Genomic DNA, 17,725 nt, shown 5'->3' on the forward strand with positions numbered 1-17,725 from the left:
GATCACTCCCTTTTTTTACTCATTTTTGTTTAGAGTGTGCCGTTCCAGCATTCCAACAACACAACAAGCTTTAAACACGAAATGTCGACAGCAGGCTGATATAGACGTGCTCTTCCCGGACCTCATCACCAGTCGGCCGATAGCCAACTTTCGCACATCCGGGGTCATCAAGCCGCGCCTGTGGTGGCTCGTCTATGATGCGTCGGGAGTGGCCCGCGTACACGCGCAAACTTAATTCAGCGGCGAGCTAATGTTTGCACTCTGTATATAGCGAGGATATTTTCGTCCCGCTTGACGTCTAGCTCATCCTACAAGGTGCGTGAGACGCGTCTATACGCGCTCCCGAGCTACCGACCTGACGAGCTTGCGGAGAGCGTATTCTGATTGGCGCTCTTCTCGCCAGCGGTCGCCGTCAAAAATGGGAGCGGCCTGTCGACCTTGACACTGCGTGTGTGCTTGACGGTGCTGCCGTAGCGACAGGCTGACCGGCCGACTACGGGTTTAATGGATTCCCGCTCTCGTGGCTTCAAAGCTGTGACGGCTCGAGGAAGTGAATTCTTCCTCCTTGTAAAATGCGCGGAGGCGCCAAGGCGCCGCGGATTCGCGATAGCCGCTTTACAAGGAAGAAAATAAAAAAGCTATTTGAGAAATGTGTTCCAATCATGGCTTCCCTTACAACAATGGTCTATAGACAGTCTATAGACTTCATACAAACTCTATTTCCTTCATATAGAGCCGTCGCGGTGGCTCAGTGGTCATGGTCATGGTGCTCGGCTGCTGACCCGACAGACGCGGGTTCGATCCCGGCCGCGGCGGTCGAATTTCGATGGAGGCGAAATACTGGAGGCCCGTGTACTGTGCGATGTCAGTGCACGTTGAAGAACCCTAGGTGGTCGAAATTACCGGAGCCCTTCACTACGAGGTCCCTCATAGCCTGAATCGCTTTGGGACGTTAAAGTCCTATAAGCCAAACTAAACCTTCCTATAGGTGTTTCTTTTTGTCTATTCATAATCTATAAACTGCCTATAGACAGCAGTCTACTAAAACTGTGTGGCCAGAAATCTATAGACTGTCTATAGGATTTGTATTGTCTATAGACTATCTATAGGATTTGTATTGCCTGTAGACTGTTCTCTAGGGTTTGTCTGTAGAGAGTCTATAGACAGAAGTCTACGGACAGTCTATAGACTATCTGAAAAAATTCTTGTAAGGGTGTGGGGCGTTGCGGTGCTTTTGGAGTCGTTTTTAAGCGATCCGAAGTGCAGGTCCGTATAAAATTGATCCTGGAGGTATAGCGAGTAAATACTTATACGTGAACCGAACAAGCTTGACGCTAATTTCTAGGAAAAAGCAGCTCCAAATGCTTCCAGGCTCTGCCGTATATACGTGAAGGTTGGAAAGATACTCGGAGAATTTCCTGGAAACAGGTCAAGTAATGTTGCGTTGAAAGTCCAAAGAGCGCCTTGAAAACAACGTTGGCTTTTCACTAAACTTTCAAGTGGCGTTTATTAACGATCGGTGCTTCGTGAGATGATAATCAGTCAGCGGGGATAACGCGGAAAAAAAAAATCGTATACCCCTAGCTTAGCCAACTTTTTCTGCGAATCGGCGAGCTACATTTTCCGTCTCTTAATTCGCAAGTTATTCTCTTCTGGCACTTATTGTTCGGCCGTCACAAGTGCTTGAACGCTGATGAACTTGGACGCCACATAGCTAGACAGAAACGGCGAAGCTTTCGTTATAACAGTGAGTTCGCTATAAACGTGAAAGAACCATTGCAGACGTTTAGAGAAAGAGTATTGCACAATGCGCAACAGGTTTTGACCGTCGTCACGTGGTTTTCAGCGTCAGGACTTGCATTTCGTTTTTTCTCTATGTTGCCTGTCTTATCTGTTCCCTAGTCCAATGTTGCCAACCAGAATTGGCTCAAGTTAGCTTCTTGATTTTTTTTAGTTTCTCTCCCACTTCTTCACATCTCACTCGCTCGGCAGTGTTTCCGTGACATCCGTTATTTCAAGCAGCCCGTTTCGTTATAACAATGCCTAATAGCAACCTTGCTGGTGAAGGGCTGAGGCTTAAGTGATGTACACTGCAGATGCTCCTTGCCAGTTTTTCCTAGCGCATCCAAAGACACAGTACTCCGAAATTACCTCCCACATTTTCCGTCTCTCCTCATAGGCGCCCAGCACATCCTCGTTCAGTTCACACGTCTATCATTCTCGCGGACGCTCCAAAGTTACGCGGACGGAGTCGTCAAACGCACATTTCCGCCGTCGTTCTAAGAACGAAATTGCAGTCCCGAGATGGCGCTTCAACTGGCGACCTACCGCAGCCGACGAGGAAGGAGCCCGCCTACCCGCAGGCTGAAGACGTCGAACGATGAAATTTCAAAACGCCTCGGACACAGCTCCACAGCGCTCTTTACTTCTGGTATATTATTTACCTCCGGACGCTCTCCGAGTCTGCATCTTTAATTTTCCTGTAATTTAAGGTTGGCAAAGCCGCGCGTTCTTTAGAACGCATTGTTACACAAGTGAGGGAAACGTATATATTATTCACAGTCGTTTGCCTTTTAGCCAATTTACGCACGCTTTTCCTCTTGGAGCGGCCAGGCGATAAAGACTGGAGGTTTTTTTTCTGTTTTTAACGACAATTCTCCTGCCTAAATTTACACTGGAAACGTCGTCGCACGGGGCTGAAGACTCGTTTGCTGATGTTGCATTCCGGCTTGAAAACAGCGACCGCGCGGCTTCGCTCTGTGGGTGGCGTTGCTATGCATGCTTCTACATAGCTACCGAAGAGGCTTCTAAGCAACTAAAAACAGAAAGAAAGAAAGAAAGAAAGAAAGAAAGAAAGAAAGAAAGAAAGAAAGAAAGAAAGAAAGAAAGAAAGAAAGAAATAATCATTGCTTTATTATTGCTTTTTGCAGCAAAGAAAGAGAGAAAGAAACAAGCATTGCTTTATTATTGATTTTTGCACCAATGCCTTGTATTAAAGGCAGTTTTCAAAAATTAGAGGTTTACGGATAATTATTTCTCATGTTGGTTCAACAAGCAGTTGCATCTTCTAACCTCTCACTTGAGAACGCGAGCCAAATAAAATCTCTGAATACGATTATTTTTGCTTCTAGAATTTTTTTTTGTTCCGCAATGTTGCATTAAGAAATTACCGGGGAAACAATAATGCCTTTAAGTGCCTATGGAACTGTTCAAGGTATGAAAAGAAACTTAGCGGCGTCCCCCCCCCCCCCCCCCTTCCTCAAGAAAAGCAAGCAGAATTTTACGCTAAGCTAAAACCGGATAAAATGGAGGTAACCCTAACCGTAAACAGTTTGTCCGTGCAGAGACTAACTGCGGCTGACGTTCCTTTAGGAGGGAGTTCGAAGTAACGGCTGCTCTTTTTAGAGACTAACGTTTGCGGGAACGCAGTCACTACCAAAGGACTAACTTCTGTGGTATTTAGTCCTTTATTTTTAATGCTTAGTGTCGTATCCTGCAAGGCCGACATCCGGAGGCTAATTAAAACCTTGAATATAGATTAAGGACAGCGCACAAGCTTTATGGAAAGGAAAATTAAGAGTCATCAGCGAGAACAGTCGGGGATTAGATAGCAGACTCGAAGTAATATCTTTTGTACGAATCGGAGGAAACGGACTTGCAAGTAACGCGGCGATCAGAACACAGGTGGTTCTGCGGAACACAAGGATGAATGGCTCTGTATATTTCACAAACTCCTGGCGTAAAAAGAAAACGCTGTTTTGTCCAATATTCCTCAGTCACCTTTCACGGCAGCTGAGGTATATGAGCGTCCGAAGTTAGAATATAGGAGGCGCATAAGAATCCACAGACGTGGAGAAACAAAATGTTCGAAATGAATTCGAAAGAAAAACCGGAAGAGAATTCGACGAAGCAGAAGCCTCTCGAGGGCGACTGCGGAAAGCACGAAAACTGCCGTGACCTTGAACGAAACCTTGGAGAACCGAGTTCGCGCCCGGCGACGCAGCGCCGTAATTTCCGTGTGGGAGGCGTAAATCTCTGCACCTGTCACGCCAAGAAGCCGGCCAGGCCAGGTGCGTGAACAGCGACGGGAAAAGAAATATAAGGTAGTAAAGTGAAGCCTGCATATATGTGTGTGTGTGTGTGTGTGTGTGTGTGCGGTTCCGTACTTTTTCTTTCTCCCTTTTAATTCCTCTCGTTTTCCGGCAGTTCCGCTTTTACACCCCGGTGGACACGCGGAACACCCGAGAGGCCTTGTCGCGTGAAGTAAACAAAGAGAGGCGCTGCGGAGAAGCGCGCAGACCAGAGCAAAAAAACAACAAAACAACGGACACTTTAAACGCATAACGCACGACAACAGAGTCTGTGTACGTCACGTTAATCGTGCTTGCGTGTACAGTTCTCACGGGAAGCGAGTTGAGCACTCAAGAAGGAAGCCTGCTGCCATTTTGTCGGCTTCGGTCTCAGATCCTTTTCTTTGGCGCCGTGTCTGTAGACTACAAGCTGTCAGGTTTTGGGTGAAACTTCCAAGCGGCCGGTAAAATAACAGCGTTCCTTGACATCTGACGGTAAAACACTGCGTTCAGAGAAAGCTTTTATGCCCCGCCGCGGTGGCTCAGTGGTTAGGGCGCTCGACTACTGATCCGGAGTTCCCGGGTTCGAACCCGACCGCGGCGGCTGCGTTTTTATGGAGGAAAAACGCTAGGGCGCCCGTGTGCTGTGCGATGTCAGTGCACGTTAAAGATCCCCAGGTGGTCGAAATTATTCCGGAGCCCTCCACTACGGCACCTCTTTCTTCCTTTCTTCTTTCACTCCCTCCTTTATGCCTTCCCTTACGGCGCGGTTCAGGTGTCCAACGATATATGAGACAGATACTGCGCCATTTCCTTTCCCCAAAAAAACCAATTATTATTATGCAAGGACAGGCGACAGAGTCCGAGGTGGCAGCCCTGGAGGAGTCGTAAAAAAAAAAAAACCGTCACGTCAAAAGTCAGTGCGCAGTCACTCCTGGGAAAACAGAGCAGTGGAACCAATATTATGCGGGGGAAAAAAAAAAGAGGCAGAACTTGCGCAGTGTGCGAAATCACCCAGCACTATACTCTCCGCGCTGACGCAGTGGCCAAGGCGTTGTAACGAGGTCGCGAGATCGAATCCCGGCCTCGGAGGCCGCATTTCTTTGGGATTGAAAATAAAGAAGCGCCGGTGTACTGGGCCATATGTCGGCGCACGTTAGAAAAGAGGACGAAATTCATCCAAAGGCCTTCAGTATATAACCCACGTGCATTTCGAGACATATACCATTCGCTGGTACCACTCACGACTACCATATATATACTACATATTACGTATATGCCACATATAGAACATATACCATATATTCCATATGAGTCATATATTTATACCATATATGTATCATACTTATACCATATATGCCATATACCATTGGTGAGTGGTGACATTAGCTAGTGCTGGATCCTTCTCGCGCTTTTCAGATAACGTCCCAGCATTCGTCACCCGGCCCCCTTCCACAGAACCCCACCCTTGCTTCACCGAAGGTGTTCATCAACGAATCCAACTCTCTCCTTCTCCATCTACCCCTCCATACTTTCACGTTGATCACCGTGCGCCGAGCATTATCGCCGTCCAGCTCGACCTGCAGCTAGACACGACGACGACATAATGAAGCCAGGCGCAGAAGGACATAACGGCTGGGAGAGATCTCTCCGAGAAGCGGATCAGACGAACGGACGGCATATGCGGCCAACCGGTCACCACAGGGTTTACGCGCGTGTCGCGTCGTTATTGGAGTCGCGTACGTCGTGATGACAGCAGCAGCAGCAGTATATACAGCGTGAAGAACGGAGGAATTGCGTCACAACGCTAGCTGCTTGAGAGCGATGCACGAGAAGAGACACACGGGAGAGCACAGAAGACGAGGGGGGGGGGGGGGGGGGGGATAGAGAGAAGACAGGACCTGGAGGAAAAGGCGGGTGGAGGGAGGCGCATTATTACGTCGTCGACGGTGCCGTCATCGCCCGGCCGGCGCAAGTGATTGTCTCAGCCCCCCTCCGCCCGACGTGCCCCGCGAAACGGAGCATGACGGGCGACGTCTTGATGACGACGTCTCCCGCGCTCAGCTGAGCGCGTCCGCGGAGGAGGCCATTGCGCGAGATGGCCTGCCTGTGTGTGTGCGCACGAGCCGAGTCGTTTTCTCTGCGCGCATTACTACGCCACGGGGTTCGGCGTGTTCGCCCGGAGGCAATATGACGGCCGGCTCACGATGATGTCTGTGCAATGGTTGTGCGTACACTTTTTTTTTCTTTTTTTTTGCACCGAGGCTTTCTCCGAGGTCCGTCCCTAGTAGGGTACGTGAGATAATATTCGAAAGGCCCGAATGACGAATCGAATGCCGCGCGAGAACATTCTTGCAGGTTAGTTGGTGTAGATTCGCCGGGCTGTTAGCGCAGAATGAAAAGGACACCAGAAACACGGCTCTTTGTCCCGTCTCCTTCGTCTCCTCTGAATCGAATACCCCATATTCGATTCGCTGAACGAATCGAATAGTCGAAACTATTCGAATATGTTTTTTAAGTATTCGAATAGTTGTCGGATAATTGGCACGAAGAAATGACGTAGTGCTTTTTGACGAATGTTCCAAAAACAGCGCGCACTCCGACGCTGCACAGCATGCTGTCGCAGTCGATCTGCGCGGGTAGAAAGGCTGGCATCCCCAGTTACCATTGAAGAGTGCCTATCATCTTGCTTGTCCGTAAGACGTCGTGCGCTAAAGCTACCGTGTTGTTAAGAGTGTCGCCCAGGTTGGCCTGGGCCCAGGCAGGACTTAAAGCGTACGTTGTAAACACGAATAAGCCTACGTAGGAATAAGAGGGGAGTAAGCTGTTCTCTACCCCACATAGGGGCGAGGTATCCTGCCCAAGTGCCGGAGTATATTTCGACCCTTAAATATGCGGAATGCTTACTCTTGACAACGAGGGCATATTTCCACTGCAAAGTAAAGTGACCTGATTCAGTTAGCAATGGTAGGAGGCTTTCAAAAGCAGCACCCGAGGTCTTTAGGTTAGCAAATAATGAAGATAGAAACATGGGTTGAAATTTTTTGTAAATGCTGAAATTTAGCACGTTTTGAAGAGGAGATTTGTTTCCGCGTTCAACCGTAATCGTTCCCAATGTTCAGTGATAAAAATCCACCTCAGAGCTAGGGCAGCACACCCTGCCCCAAAGAGGGAGTACTTTAGATGACAGCTTACTCCCATTTTACGCCTATATAGGCTAGTTCGTGTTTAGAGTGTAGTCAAGTGTCTAAAGGAAACCGAGACTTTTCGCCTTCGTCCGGGAAGAATTACAAAAGAGAAGCAATAGCAGTTACGCAACTTCCAGCTGGAGCCCATGGCCACATTTTTCAAGAGCCTTCTCCTACAGGACCACTCACATCGGCCAACCCACCAAACCTAGAGCATTCGGTTTGCCTAAGAGAACCCTGCTACCCACTGTGCATCTAACACCGTAATAAGGGAGTAATTACTCATTGGCATCCACCCGAACGCAGCTACGTGGCTACAAAGGAAAGCTATACAGCTTTATCAGAAACTTCCAAGTTAAAGAAAATTCGTCCTGGACCGGGGTTCGAACCCGGGACCACCGTTTCACCGGAGCAGTCGCTCTACCAACTGAGCTAACCGGGACGGCAACCTTATGGTAGGGCGGGAGCGAATTGATCAACAACTCGAAGTAGGAACAGTGTTGGTCAAATGTTTTTAGGGGAATCCCTAAAGGCGGAGTAAGTTTTAATAAGGGAGTAATTACTCATTGGCATCCACCCGAACGCAGCCGTACAACTACAAAGGAAAGCTATACAGCTTGCTTTCTCGGAAACATCGTAGATAAAGAAAAATTCGTCCTGTTCCTGGGGGGGTCCTGAGGGACCAGGACTCCCGGACCAGGACGAATTTTTCTTTAACTACTATGTTTCCGAGAAAGCTGTATAGCTTTCCTTTGTAGCCAAACGGCTGCGTTCGGGTGGATGCCAATGAGCAATTACTCCCTTATTACAAATTTACTCCACCTTGGGGGATTCCCCTAAACATTTGACCATCCTCCACTGTATTACGCAAGCCTGCGGATTGCCACTTCCGTCACAAAAGTATGCGAGCTACAGTTCTCTTTAAGCTAATTAGACGCGAAGCGGAAGTATACGGCTAAGGCTTCGTTTTAGCTTAACGATTAACGAGTAGTTGTAAATCGCTCTATCGCTTTCAGAAACGCGCTTAGAACTCCGACGCATATTGTGACGAAAGAAGTAGTTCCTCCCTGAGTTGCATCACGCGGAATGTGCTCACACGTCGAAACGGGGACAATGCGGTAAACATCGAGCTCCGTCGCAGCATCTATTGTGTTCTCGCGATTTCATTACAATTCTCTCTCTCATCCCTCGGAGTCGCACTGACGACAGACACGAGACGGCCGAGGTGCTTGACACCGCTTCGCGACCTCTCCTTGGCACACCGAGAATTTAATCTCCCGACTTTATCTCCCACCCATAAGGCAACCCGCTGCTATACGCCTTACATATTTATTTCCCTTCTTGCAGTCTGGTGGAAGAGGGCGGGGGGGGGGGGGGGGGGGGCATGTCAGAGTGCATTCACCCCTCCCCCCACTCCACAAGATCCGTAAGCCGTGTCCCGATGAAGTGGGGGAACGCGTCCAGAATCCTCGACGCAGACCGTTCAAGCGGCGGCGGGGCCAGCTATGCGTGCCATCCGGAATTCCACGCCGCCGGCAGCACCGGCTCCGGACAGGATCCGCTACGCGATGACGACAACGACCAGCGGCGTCCCGAGCGACGCGAGGATGAGGAGGACCTTCCTCGAGCAGCGGAAATCAAACGAGCTGATCAGTTTTCTTCCGAGCCACGAAAGAGGTGGCCGCTTCTAGTTGCCCTTCCTTCCGCGTTCGAAGAAACGGCTGCCAGCCCAACGGCACCCTAGCTGCCTGCCACGTGTGGTACACCCTTTGCACCCTTCCCCTTTCCCCTCTCTCCACGTCGCCCTCGCAGAAGCACTGCTCGCGCGAGCAGCACCGACGTCGACTTGTTTCTTGCTCCGTTCCCGCGCGTACTCTGAACCGAGCCGGCCGCGGGGTCAGGCGGTCTCGCCGGAGTGGTCTCCCGCAGGGTCTCAACGAGAACCCCTCTTTTTCTTTATTCCTTCTTCTATCCTCCTTTTAATTCCCGCGTATGGAAAGAGGGGGGGGGGGGGGCGCAACCAGGTTCGGTATTCCTTCTCCCAGGTTCCGCCACTCCGCGTGCTGGCTCTCTCGACCGGCTGGCTGCGAACTCGAAGAGGAGGACTCTCCAGACAGGCTTACACTGCACTGACTGAGATGATAGTGACTCGCTTCTTGCTTATTCGGACGCCTCAGATGCTCCGGTTGTACGGGGCTGGCGATGTGCATACGTACGCCCTGTGCGCAACTCGTCTCCGGAGCCCCGGGGCCTGTTTTAGTGCCCCGTCGACCCGTTCCCGCTGCAATCCGGTGTAAGATAGCAGGTCGGCGTCGGAGACTCCGCTTAATGAGCTCGACTGCATCGGTTATTGTCACAGGTTGCGGCCAGCCCGTCGGTAGCTCGTAGTGAGGACGTTTGGGAGCTGGATTAGAACGTCTCTGCGTGTGTTTCCGGGCTGTGGATAAGGGCAGGGCGATGTAGAAATGGTTTGACTTGGTTCAACGGTATCCGGCTCGTTTCTAAGTGAGAAATCTCGACGGCGCAGACTAGCCGAACCGTGGAAAAAAAATTAGTGCCTTCTGCGTTTTCTTCGTTCGGAAATTTGAAACTGGCATTTTATATTTCGGATTTACAAGAATCCTGAAGCTCAGGGCTAAAGGCTAATAAATTTACCTGACGGAGTCCTGGACCCCAAGCGAAAAATGTCAGATTTATAGGTATACGCTTACAACAACACTTGGAGGGACTGTCTTTTCTTCATCGTCTGTTCAGGGCAATGATTTGCCGGGACATCTTTAGGAAGCTTGGTTATACAGTGAACTGGAAGTTGCCTCTCTTGTACCGTTGTCACCTGTTATTTGAGTCATAAGCGCTACAGGTTGGAAGCACCTTCGCTTAGAAACAAGCAGTGCACTCCCCAAGGCAGAGGCGGCACATAATTCACGAGATATGCCTCCGAATCGAACTGCCGGTGGTCATATTAACGGCAAACCGTTGTGACTCGACAAGCTAAAATCATCCGAAATGGTGGAGCAACCAAGCATGAAGCTAATTACACCACAAAAGCAGCGGCAGTCAGGGACTCCAGAACATTATTTTGAGTGTGTGTGTGTGTGGGGGGGGGGGGGGGGGGCAAGACCTGGAGCCTATTTTTGTTATTTATTTGATACTCATTTACATAAAAATTTTACATTTTTATTATTATTTCAATGTTCAAAGGTTGATGCAAACTGTCACGTTGCAGTGACGACGCTCCAGCAGTCAGGCAGACAACGAAAAGGCTTCCAAAAGAAACTTTAAGGGATTAACTCGCGCCCGCTAAGAATTGAATGACTCGGCGGCGGCGATAGCCACGAGCGTGCTCGGCGGTAATCGATTTGAATGCCTTCAGTTCTCGGCCGCGCTCAAATTAAATCTGGCAAGAAACCTGCGAGATAAAGAACCAAAAGCAACTACAACAATCTGGAAGAATGTGGAAACATTTGCATGTGGCCACGATCAATGGAGATAAGTCTGGTCGCATCTGGCATTAAAGCAACAAAATGATAGAGCAGTGTGCCGGCGGTTTTGAGTGCGAACGAACAAACCGTGCAAGAGATTCACGGCAATATAAAACGAATTGAAATGGGAAGCTTTACTCAGGAGGAGTGATCAATTGCGTTAAAAAAGTTCGTGTATAGTTTGTTTAAATTCTGCTAATCATGATCATGTACACGGATCAAACAGTTAACTTCTGTTTGGACATGACTGGTTTAGGTTGCTCATATACGAAATTCTTTACTACCGGCTACGAAGCCAAGTAGCTCAGCCCCACTGTGCTTTGCATTAAAAGGGTCCTAGAACTGAAGTGTTTCAATTGTCAGAAATCTGATCCAAGTGCAAGCAGTTGGAGACTGGAGATGGGGGGGGGGGGGGTGCCTCTCTGGAAAAATGTGTGTGGGGGGGGGGGGCGACCGCCCCCCTTGCGCCCCCTGTTCCGGGGTCCTTGGCGGCAGTGTTAAATAACAAGCCAGGGTAAACATTCGCAACACAGTGACACCAGGCAATGCTTGTGTCTGAGTGTCCTCAACTTGTTCAGAGCCTCAGGTAACAAAAGCAGTGGCTACACACGTGAACGGTTTAATGAAATTGCTGCTGTAAAAAGTTATCGCGTCAGTTACGTCATGACGTGGTCTTGCTGAACTTTTTTTGCACTGGCAAACTGGTCCGGCCGATTCTGCGGGGTCACCGCGAGAGTCGTGTAAGGAATTATCATCTTAGAGTGTGACCGCAGCCGTAATCCCAGGGAGGCCGCCCGCAATTTACGAGTACGGGCCGCACGCGTTCACGTGATGTCGAAATGCCGTTATATAGCACTTCCTCTTGCAGCTCTTGTGCGTTCCTTCATCTTGATGCTTCGGGGGGGGGGGGGGGGGGGGGGGAATGGTAAGAACCAGCAGGAACCAGTTCACGCCGGCTTTACACTAAGCGGCCTTGCCGACGGGGCCGCGTACACAGAAAAATACTCGCGCAGAGTATATACGTGCCGATCCGGTGGTGTCGTAGGACTAACACCAAGACCGAGGGGAAGCTCCCGGTTTTCCGTCTTGGGTCGCGCCGCCTGTCACCGACGCCGGGCGCCCTCTTCCGGCCCCAGGAAGTGACATAAAGATTAGTCCGTGTGCCCCTCAGTAACGTTAAGAGAGGAGACGAGGCGACCCGCTGGATGGCGTTAGAAGCGACGACCCGCCTCGCCCTGCACCTCACGGAGCGCACATACGCTATACGCGGCGGCGTTGGATTTGAAGGGAGTTATCTGGGCGCCGTGATCGCTTCCGGTATTTGCCGACGGGGATTTTCGGCCGCCGATCGATCTATAGGTTCGACAACGATGCGAAAGAAGGGGCGGTGGTCTGCAAATGCCGGGGATAGACAGAGAAGCCAAGAAAAAGAAGGGAAAGAGAGAGGGCGGAAGGGACAGAAAGATGTTATACAAGCCTGACGTCGACGGAAGACCTAGTTTGACGGGGAAGGGAACAACCGAGGGCTGCTCACTCGTGAATATATGTACTGCATATATGCATGTATGTAGTACACGTATGCATATACGGGTATGCAGTAATTCCTATCTCCTTCTATTCTTTTCTTTATGCATGGAATTCGCTTCCGGGCTTCCCGGAACCTAAGATGCCGAACGAATTCGTTTCAAATCGAATTTTCTTTAATCCGGACACTTCCCGTATCGCCTTTTCCGCAGCCCGACTCGAGCAATGCCCGGCCTTTTTGCATCACCTGGCCAGCCTGTCTTCGCATGCGTATAGTACACGTAAGTCGCGCGAGATAACCGCGACGCTGAAAAAAAGCAAAAGAAAGAAAAGACACCGAAAGGAAAAAAGAGGGCGCTGCGCGTCGCGACAAAAGAACGCGTATAGTTTCGTTTTCCCCGCTTGTTTGTTTGTTTGCTTATTTTTCTTTACTGTCCTCGCTCGCGAGGCGAGGCTTACAATGCGACGGACACGAATAGGCGGCGGTCCGGCGATGTGTACGTGCGGAGGAAGAATACAGGTGTGGGAGTCCGCTTGTCTGAGCAGATTGCGATGAAAGGCAGGAAGGAAAGAATGCAATCTCGAGAAAAAGAGAATGGGCTCCAACTGAGAGCAGGGAACTTTTCGCTTTCTCTTTTGCGTCTATATTTAGACCTCACACGGCCGCCCCGTATACGAAAGCGTTGGTCGGACACACAACGTCTCCCCCGACGAAAGCGACTCCCCTCGCTTTCGCCGTTGATATCAGCTCTGGAAAAACACTCCGCCAACGTTTGTCTGGCGATCTCTCTGTTTAGAAACACGGCTGCTGGGCCGCTCAGCTGCGCGGATACGGCATTTTTTTTTTTCCTCGGGGAGGCAAGGAAAACAAACAGACGGAAAAGAAAAAAAAACTCGGGAAAAGGAAGCTGTCGTGGCACAAACGAACTCTTTTGTTTTCAAGTCTATTTAGGTTAGCTCAGTAACTTGGCTCCTGTCGCGTTATCGAAACCTCGATATCAGCGGCTTTTCTCGAATCGCGTCCGATTGCACCAGCAGTTCCAAATCAAAACATACCCCTCCCCTTTGTCTATAGTGGGCCGGCATCGTCTCTTGGCATCAGTTGCCTGGAGAGGATGCCGGGAGACGAGAAGTAAAAGCTGAAGCTGGCTGTGATTGACTATGATTGGCTATGATGGGCACCGTAGTGGAGGCCTCCGGACTAATTTAGACTGCATGGGGTTTTAACGTGCACCAGCATCACGCGTACTGCGAACGGGCGTGTTCTTGTTTCGCCTCCATGGACCGAAATGCGGCCGCCGTGGACGAGAGTCGACCCCGCGGCCTCGCTGGCTCTGTGTTCCAGCAGTGTTCGGACGCCCGCACATATCCCTGACTGCGTCCCGGCCCATTTGTCTCTGGACTTGGATGGACGCATTTATTAAATTTCCACCCACACTGTGTCGTACGTTCAGATATTCGCTCTTGCTTCTCCCAACGACAACAGGGACGCAGCCTCGGCGCCTCACTAATAACGCATATCACATTCACTCGTGTATAAGTTGCCCTAAAGAAGAAAAAAGAAACGGCCACGAAAAGGTTTCCGTGCAAGGCGTCGTCATGTTTTCACTCGCTCAGTCCACACTCTGATCTCACTCGTACGGAAGCGTATTAGTTCACTATGTCGGTGTCTCCAGGCAGGCAGCAGCTGTCTTGCGTTATAATTCGAATAGTTAAGAGATCTGTGTCCGCTGAAAAGTAATTACTTCCACTCCTTGCCACAACGTAACTAACTACCGTCTCTGCCATGCCCGACACCGGAGGCAACGCATGTGCATGTCAATCGCTTAGAGCTTGTTCAGAGCGCGCTGTGCTGTCATCGCTCTTTTTCCAGCAGCTTGCACAGCTGCGGCTACGGGACAAGAGGGCACTTCCTCAAGCGTTTTCGTAAGCAACTTACTTGCTGCTAGGCAAAGCGCAGGCAGTTAAGCTTGGGACGGTTATTGCTGTTGGTTTGGTTTAGTTTGGTTTGGTTTGTCGGTCTTGAAAAAACTTACTCTTGTTTGTCATGTCCCGAAGATCTTCTAAAGGCGTGGCATTTATAGGCTGGTTGGGAGCTGCAAAGGAAAATGCATACAGGAGGGACATTAACGTATAGAAGAGAAGCACTCCAAGCATGCATAAGAACATATATGTGCACTGAAAGGAGAGCTCCCAAAGTCGTCCGTGTATTCTATCGATACTGTCTTCTTCCACGCCCACCTCGTCAAAGTTGTGCTCAGTCGAGGGTATATACAAGAAGTCATGAGATGCTTTGCGTTTAAAGCGAGGGAAATGAAACAATAGCTTGAAATGGGTTCGCCAACAGAACAGCGGGAGATACCCATTGCATTCTATGACGCACACGAAAGAAAAAAAAGAAAAAAAGATCTTTTCCGCCATTATTTTTTTTCTCTTTTAACCCACACTAGGTTTTCCTCCAGAGCCCCTGCTGCTAAAGCTTTTAATGCACTTCCTGGTTTCCACGCTATGCTGATGTACAGCATGTGAATATATGCGCGAGGAAATAAACACCACTTAAAAAAGAGAGGAGGAGGAGGAGGAGGAGGAGGAGCTCCCAAAGAATTTCTTCTTATTTGCTTACTTTCCGGCTCCTCCCTGTACGAGGAGGGCCACTGCAATACCAAGTGTTCCGTGAGAGCGGTTAACTCTCCGTCCAGCGCGGATTCCCAGCGCTACACAGAATGCGCGTAATTCTGTTTTCTCAAAGACAAAGCACTGGCCGCGTTTCGACGCCCGTGTGCTGTGTAATGCCGGCTGTGCATGTTAAGGAATCCCAGGTGGTCGGAATTAACCCAGATTCCTCTGCAGAGGCGTCCCTCCTAGTTCGCATGCAGCGCTGGTACGTTGAACCCCGGAAACGTAAACATAACACAACACATCCCAACATTACATGGCATAACATAACACAACGTAACTTTATTTGTTCTAATTAGTATTGCATTGTTTATTGTTTCAATTTCGTATTGCTATTTTGTCGTGCATTATATCCTGAAAGTTCCTAGACTACATGTATTGCGTTGTTCATATTTTCTATTCCTCGCGTTTTGGCCTTTAGTTGCGAAGTATCATTAATATTTATCGCTCGTGCATTCTTATCTGAAATTAACACTGCTCTTTAACTGGATTTATTGCTTTTCACCGTAACCCTATTAATTGTGTCCTTCCTGCAGTATTATTAGCAGTATTATTAAATAAATAAATATATATCTCTAAACACGACATGACATGACATAACACATGTTTGGGACACTGACAGCTCGCCTCAAAGAAAACATCCGATTCGGCTTCCAGAACGCTGCAAAGCTCCCCGCTGTGCGCAGGTTAAATTGTTTTAATATGCGTTTTCACTACCTTAAACATACTCATTGCGTATAAAAGTTTGGTATCAAGCACGTGTGAAAATAAGCAATGCATTTCTGGCAGCTCAGCTTCGAGGAAAACCAGCATTCCTACAACTGAATACGTATTTTCGGGCAAGTCACTATTGCCAAGCCAAGACACTTGTGAACTTAACACTTCACCGTCATTCCTACGCTGGATGAACGACCGCAGCGTCTTTTTTCCCACTTAATGCTAATGTTGAGAGATTATGGAGCGAGCATTCTCCGACTGTCTCTGCAATTGCTCGTTTGACCTGTTCATTGTTTAATCTGATCAAGCCACAATGCGGCGAGCCCTTGTCCTGGTGTGCCTGTGTGCTTACGTGCACGCTGAGGAGGGGGAGGGGGGGGGGGGGGGGCGAGTGTTGACCCGCGTCACTGCTGCACTTTTCCGCTAACCCTCTGACACGCTTCCGGCCGATTACAGCATAACATTTCATATCATTGTCCACCACGATAATTACGAGGCGTGCAGCTCATCTCGAGCTCACATTTCATTACACGCGTAATACGCTGGGCAGGCCGCAGAATGTAATTAACGGTTGGCGCGCATCTAGTTCTTCCGGTAGCAAAGCTAGTCTTTCCTGCCTTCCTGCTTACAACGGTTGTGCAGCGAAGTCTGCTCTCTCTTGTTTCGTTCACTTAGGTAGCGGTTGTTATGAGCGCTTGAAAGCATGGAGTGTGGCTCACATGGGCGAAATTCCATAGCGAGGGTAGGTTGCATCGTCGATTGCTGCGAAGTGAGTTCTTGTAATCAGCCTTCTCTGTGTTTGTTCTCTGTTCCGCCTGCATGAGTAGGACGGCAGGAGGGGTTGCGTTCGAACTGCTGCTGTTGATGTCTCATCATTTGCTCATCAGCTTGATGAGTTGGTTTGAAACACGCTTACGTTACTTGCTAAAGAGCATAGCCTGGTGCCCCGTAGCGGAGAATTTTAGCATAGCGCAATTGGTGCCCTCCTATCATCTGCGTATGCGCAGATGGCCCCGAGGGGAGAGGTGCGAGCATACACCTGCCACCAGGCAGGCGCAGCAGGATCACCGCGCAAGCGGATCCCAGTGGCAAAACGCCCGATCTCTGCTATGCTAAAACTGTACTACAAAACTATCTAGTGATTAAGCTCTCGGCTGCGCGAAGCTCTAGTGTAAGCGTGCCCGTTTTTTGTTGTTTTTTTACCAAGGAGCCAACGCTTACTCCCCGAGTACGAGTGAAAACCGAACTTTTGGTTTTTTCTAGACAGTTCTCCGAGTACGAGTGAAAACCGAACTTTTTGTTTTTTCTAGACAGTTCTCCGAGTACGAGTGAAAACCGAACTTTTTGTTTTTTCTAGACAGTTCTCCAGACTTATAAACTATGCAGTGGCTGTAACAAATTCGATGCGGAAGCAAAAATAAGACTGCTTCTCGGATGCGAGCGAAGTGTTCCCTTTCACGATTCTCGCGCCTGTATGCCACACCGTTTTCGTCTGCAAAAAAAAAAAAGAACAGTTGTAAGGAAGGAGTGTACCGTCTTCTCTCGCTCCCCGATACCGCGACGTTGCGGAAGTCATTACGTGATGCAAGGAAGAAGAGAGGAGAAGAAAAGAGAGGACGGCTGTGAGAAGAAAGCGAACAGAATCCCAGCAGGACAGTGGGGGGTGCTGCCGAGGCGAGGCAGGCGCCGAGAAGACTCGCGGAGCGCGTAAAATTTCCCGCGCCGCGGTCGTGTTTCCGCCGCGGAGCGTCGCCTCCCAGATTGTATAAGGGCCGACGACACGCCGAGGATGCTGCGGCGGCCCTGAGAAGAAAAGAAAGAAAGAAAGGCAGGGGGGGAGTGTCGGGCGCGGACAGCATGGCAGATGAGTGCGCGCTTTTAACTGTGACGCTGTGACGCTTATCAGCGGACGCGAAGAAAAAGCGCGCGCGCGCGCGGAGTCGGGCGGGTGACGGCGAAGCGGCATTTCACGCCCCGAACACAAAGCCACTTTCACTCGGGACCCGGCTCTTTTTTGCATTTTCCGGAGTCGTTCTTGCCGAGTGACCTGATCCCTTTCGAACACGGA

General features: G+C 49.7%; 2 protein-coding genes across 5 annotated transcripts in view; one reads left to right on the forward strand and one right to left on the reverse strand.

Moving 5' to 3' along the window:
- LOC144111279 (THAP domain-containing protein 11-like) overlaps positions 1-17,725 on the reverse strand; it is a 230,762-nt gene that overhangs the window by 133,881 nt on the left and 79,156 nt on the right. Inside the window, exon 2 of the transcript XR_013310017.1 lies at positions 14,301-14,360. The gene's annotated coding sequence lies outside the window, so the exon portion shown is untranslated. The remainder of the gene's footprint in view (positions 1-14,300; positions 14,361-17,725) is intronic.
- LOC144111269 (uncharacterized) overlaps positions 1-17,725 on the forward strand; it is a 129,205-nt gene that overhangs the window by 21,176 nt on the left and 90,304 nt on the right. The window lies entirely within an intron of this gene.

This window comes from Amblyomma americanum, chromosome 11 (genome assembly GCF_052857255.1).
Source record: "Amblyomma americanum isolate KBUSLIRL-KWMA chromosome 11, ASM5285725v1, whole genome shotgun sequence".
Classification (NCBI taxonomy): domain Eukaryota; kingdom Metazoa; phylum Arthropoda; class Arachnida; order Ixodida; family Ixodidae; genus Amblyomma; species Amblyomma americanum.